This window comes from Lemur catta, chromosome 15 (genome assembly GCF_020740605.2).
Source record: "Lemur catta isolate mLemCat1 chromosome 15, mLemCat1.pri, whole genome shotgun sequence".
Lineage (NCBI taxonomy): Eukaryota > Metazoa > Chordata > Mammalia > Primates > Lemuridae > Lemur > Lemur catta.
The window spans coordinates 9551057-9557056 of NC_059142.1; the positions used below are offsets into that span (position 1 = coordinate 9551057).

Genomic DNA, 6000 nt, shown 5'->3' on the forward strand with positions numbered 1-6000 from the left:
TCATTTTTCTTCTCAATGAAGTACATCTTTCAGTAGTTTTGTCATTGAGGATCTTGTCATTAATTTCATATATATATTCTATGGTCTACATAAATTAATTATAATTTTACATTATATATTTTAGTTTTTATATAATATATAATATACTTCATAATTATATAAATTAAATTTTATACACATAGTCATGCATTGCATAACAACAGGGATATATTCTAAGAGATGCATCATTAGGTGGTTTTGTCATTGTGCAAACATCAGAGTGTACTCACACAGACCTAGAGGGCATAGCTACTACACACCTAGGCTATATGGTATAGCCTGTTGGTCCTAGGCTACAAACCTGGACAGCATGTTAATGTACTGAATACTGTAGCCAATTGTAACACAATGGTAAGTATTTGTATATCTAAACATATTTAAACGTAGAAATGGTAATACATTGCACTATGGCAACATTACTAGGCAATAGGAACATTTCAGCTCCATTATATGTGGCAATGGGACACATAGGGGAACACTGTTTTATATGTAGTGCATTGTTAACTGAAACTTCATTATGTGGCCCATGACTCTGTGTGTGTGTGTGTGTGTGTGTGTGTGTGTATACACACATCCATTTCCCATTTTGGAAATTATAAGAACAACAAAGAGAATTAAAAACCTAATTTTGAAAAGTTTAGGAGAAATGCTGCAAATTCAAAGTTATTTGAAGGCCTTTTGAACTTGCTAAGATTTGGAAAAACTGACAATGCATGAATGTATGAGTGCTATATTTGAAGGAAATCATCTTTCTAGAAACATGGAAGGGAATCCTTGTGCTGCACAGCATGGGAAAGCTATTCTTGTCCCTCCGTAACCCAATACCCACAGGAAATTTCTGCGAATACCTGATAGAGAACAATTTAACTCATTTAAATATGAGTTTTTAAAAAAAATTAATACATCACTCACATAGAGATAGTATGTACTTTTAAATATGAGAAATAACACAAAGCATTTCTACAGAAAGCATTCACCAGAAATAGTTTTCATGGGTTGGATAAAAATATATATCTGAAGATTTCATCGTGAGTGGAAAAATACTTAACAAAGCAACTGCCACTGTAAAGGAACAATACAAAGTAGAAAATGGTTCAAGAACGAGAAGACCAGGCCACAACAGAAATTAAAATGAGAACTGGCAGAACTCAGAAAAGAAATAGAAGAAAAAACAAAACCATCACAGAAATGAAGACAAAATTAAAAGGAATATAGTGAGAAACAGATATTGCAGAAAGTATAGTAATATAGAGGATAAAAATGAGATAAGTAAGCATAATGAAACAAATCCACAAGAAGATAAGGATATTAACAGGATTAAAAGGTATAGAATACAGGTCAAAGCTTGCCAACACACACATAGTAGAAGTCCCTGAAGAAGAAGCCATAGAGCAGTCTACATAGGAAGATAATTTTAAAATATAGTAAAAGTAAATGCTTCTTTTAAAGAGACACTCAACTTTATGCTTTGAAAAAATACGCCATGTCCAGAAGAAATTGATCCAACATGGTAACCACCAACACACATCCTAATAAAGTTACTGGACTTTATTTTTGTTTGTCTGTTTGTATTATATAAATTTAAGGTTCTAAGTGCTGTTTTGTTACATGGATATATTGGGTAGTAGTAGACTCTAGACTTTTAGTGTAACCATCACCTGAATAATGTACATTGTACATATTAAATAATTTCTCATTCCTTCCTCCTCCACCCTCCCACCCTTCTGAGTCTCCAATGTCTATTTTCCACACTCTGTGTTCATGTGTACACATTATTTAGATCATACATACAAGTGACTACATGTGGTATTTGACTTTCTGAGTTGTTTCACTTAAGATAATGGCCTCCAGTTCTGCCCATGTTGCTGCAAAAGATATGATGTCATTCTTTTTTATGGCTGAATGGTATTCTATTGTATGTACATACCACATTTTCTTTAACAAATCATCCCCATTGAGGAACACTTAGGTTGATTCCATATCTTTGCTATTGTGAATAGTGCTGCAATAATCATGTGAGTGCAAGTATCTTTTTTACACATTGATTTCTTATCTTTTGGGTAGACACCCCATAGTGGGGTTGCTGGATTGAATGGTAGTTATATGTTTAGTTCTTTGAGATATCTTCATATCGTTTTAGAGGTTATACTAATTTACATTCCCACCAAGAGTGTATGTGTTCCTTTTTCTCTGCATCCTTGCCAACATCTGGGGTTTTTTTTGCTTTTTAATAATAGCCATTCTGACTTCTGTAGAATGATACCTCATTGTGGTTTTAATTTGCATTTCTCTGATGATTAGTGATGTTGAACATTTTTTCATATTCCTGTTGGCCATTTTTATGTCTTCTTTTGAAAAATGTCTATTCATGTAGTTTGCCCACTTTTTAGTGGGTTATTTGGTGTTTTTGTTGTTGCTATGTGAGTTCCTTGTAAATTCTGGATATTAGCTCCCTGTTGGATGTATAGTTTACAAATATTTCTCCCATTCTGTAGGTTGTCTATTCACTCTGCTATTTCTTTTGCTGTGCACAAGCTTTTTAGTTTAAGTTCCATTTGTCTATTTTTGGCTTTGGTTTTGGTTGCATTTGCTTTGAGTTCTCCGTCATGAATCCATTGCCTAGATCAATGTCCAGAAAAGTTTTACCTAGGTTTTCTTCTAGCATTTTTATAATTTCAGGCCTCAAATTTAAGTCTTTAATCCATCCTGAATTGAATTTCATATGTGGTGAGAGATAGGGGTCTATTTTACTCTTCTGCATATGGCAAAACCATTTTTTCCCAGCACCACTTAGTGAAAAGGTTATCCTTTCCCCAGTATATGTTTTTGCTGACTTTTTCAAAGACAAGTTGGCTACAGATGTGTGGGGTTTTTTCTAGGCTTTCCATTCTGTTCCATTGATCTATGTGTCTATTTTTATATCAATACCATGCTGTTTTTGGTCACTATAGCCTTGTAGTATAATTTGAGGTCAGGTAATATGATGTCTCCAACTTAGTTCTTTTTCCTTAGAATTGCTTTGGTTATTTGGGCTTTTTTTGTTACCATATGAATTTTAGAATTATTTTTTTTATTGTAATTCTATGAAGAATGACATTGGTATTTTGATAGGGATTACATTGAATCTGTAATTGCTTTGGGAAATATGGGTATTTTAACAATATTAATTCTTCTGATCCATGAACATGGGATGTTTTCTATCTGTGTCATCTACAATGTCTTTTCTTAGTGTTTTATAGTTTTCCTTGTAGAGATCTTTCACCTCCTTGGTTAAATATATTTCAAGGTTTTTTGTTTGTTTGTTTGTTTGTATTTAGCTATTATAAATGGGATGACCTTCTTGATTTGGTTCTTAACATGATTGTTATTGGTGCATAGAAATGCTACTGATTTCTGTACATTGATTTTGCATCCTGAGATTTTACTGAATATATTTATCAAATACAAGGGTTTTTTGAGGAGTCTTCAGGGTTTTCTAGGCATAATATCCTATCATCAATGAACAGACATAATTTTATTTTCTCTTCCAATATGGATACCTTTTATTTCTTTCCCTTGCCTGATTGCTTTGGCTAGTAATTCCAGCACTGTGTTGAATGGTGAGTGGGCATCCTTGTCTTGTCCCAGTTCTTGGAGGGATTGCTTTCAACTTTTCCCCATTCAGTATGATGTTGGCTGTGGGTTTGTCATATATGGCTTTTATTATTTTGAGGTATGTTCCTTCTATGCCTAGTTTGTTGGGGTTTTATCCTGAAGGGATGCTGAATTTTATCAAATGCCTTTTCTGCATCTATTGAGATAATCATATGGTTTATGTCTTTATTCTGTTTATGTGATGAATCACATTTATTTATTTGCATATGTTGAACCATCCTTGCATCCCTGGATAAAATCCACTTCATCATAGTGTATTATCTTTTTGATGTGCTGTTGGATTTGGTTTTGCTAATTTTTTTTGAAGATTTTTGTGTCTATGTTTATAAGGGATATTGGTCTGTGGTTTTATTTTTTTGTTGTGTCCTTGTCTGGTTTTGGTATCAAGGTGATAGTGGCTTCCTAGAATGATTTAGGGGGAATTCTCCCTTCTTTGATTTTTTGGAAGAGTTTCAAGAAGATTGGTACTAGTTCTTCTGTGTATGTTTTGTATAATTTGGCTATAAACCCATCTGGTTCTGGGCTTTTTTGTGTTGGTATATTTTTTTTTATTACTGATTCTATCTCACTACCCATTATTGGTCTGTTCAGTATTTCTAATTCTTCCCAGTTCAATATTAGGAGGGTGTATGTTTCCGTGAATTTATCCATTTTCTCTAGATATTCCAGTATGTGAGTGTATAGTTGTTCATAGTATTCTCTGACTTTAAAGATAAAAATAAGAATGCTTTGGACCACTGGCACAATGGCTCATGCCTATAATACCAGCACTTTGGGAGACCAAGGCAGGAGGATTGCATGAGCCCAGGAGGTGGAGACCAGCCTGAGCAAGATAGCAAGACTCTATCTCTATAAAAAATTTAAAAAGAAAAAGAATCCTTTGGACAACTGGACCAAAAGATCAAGTCACTCATACTTCTCCACACCAACAGTCCAGGCCTGAATACACTAAGCAACAATAAAAGATATTCAATAAAACAAAGAGGAGTAAGCCAAGCATTTTATACCCAGCCATATTGCACTTCTTGTATAAGGGTTACCAATAGTTTTTGAACAAATAAGAACTGAAGGAATATTGTTCTCATTAGTTCTTTTTGTGGAAACTACCAGAGGACAAATTCTAGCCAACCAAGAGAAACTCTGTCAAAAGGACTGGTGGTAAGCTTAAATACATATTTATTGCAGAACTAAGAGGAAAACAATGGAGGGGCTAAGAGTAACATAATAAGCTGTAAATATTCTATGTTTTGATAATGTGGAAATTACATAACAAATAAAATGAGAGAACAGTGAGAAAAGTTGGAAAGTTCAAAAAGCCTCAAGTAGTAAAAGTATAAGCATATTTAACAGAAAAAAACAAACATTAAGAAAGTTTATATTGGCTAAAGTTGGGTGGTGGAGAAATGTAAGAGGAATAGTATACAAGCTAATCTTGCTCAAAATAAGGAACTAAAACAATAAATGTTGGTGTGAATGTGGAGAGATAGGAACACTCATACACTGGTGGTGAGACTGCAAACTAGTACAACCTCTATGGAAAGTAATATGGAGATATCTCAAAGAGCTATAAGTAGAACTACCATTTGATCTAGCAATCCCATTACTGGGCATCTACCCAAAGGAAAAAAATACATTCTATAAAAAAGACATCTACATTAGCATGTTTATAGCAGCACAATTCACAATTGCAAAATGTGGAAACAACCCAAGTGCTCATCAGTACATGAGTGAATTAATAAAATGTGGTATATGTATACCATGGAGTTCTACACAGCCACAGAAAACAATGGTGATCTAGCACTTCTTGTATTATCCTGGATAGAGCTGGAACCCATTCTACTAAATGAAGTATCCCAAGAATGGAAAAACAAGTACCACATGTACTCACCATCAAATCGGTTTTAACTGATCAACACCTAAATGTACATATAGTAATAACATTCATCGGGTGTCGGGCAGATGGGAGGGGGGAGGAGGGGATGAGTATATTCATACCTAATGGATGCGGTGCGACCATCTGAGGGACGGGCATACTTGAAGCTCTGACTCCGGCAGGGCAAAGGCAATATATGTAACCTAAACATTTGTACCCCCATAATATGCTGAAATGAAAAAAATAAATTTAAAAAAAAATTTTAAAAATGACAGTACAAAAAAAAAGTAAGGACCTAATAACTATTGTTTGAATTAATCAAGATAAAATTATGCTGGTAACTGCTAGGATAAAAATATAAACCTTCCTGAATATAAAACTACAATAAAAAAGAAAAGCAAGCAGGCCACATAATGAAAAAGTTTAAATATCTG

At 33.9% G+C, this 6000-nt stretch overlaps 1 long non-coding RNA gene across 1 annotated transcript in view; it reads right to left on the reverse strand.

Annotated features, from left to right (window-relative positions):
* LOC123650843 overlaps window positions 1–5791 on the reverse strand; it is a 43161-nt gene extending 37370 nt beyond the window's left edge. The window contains exon 1 of the long non-coding RNA XR_006739500.1: window positions 5689–5791. This is a non-coding gene — a long non-coding RNA (uncharacterized LOC123650843). The remainder of the gene's footprint in view (window positions 1–5688) is intronic.
* Between the last annotated feature and the right edge of the window lie 209 nt (window positions 5792–6000).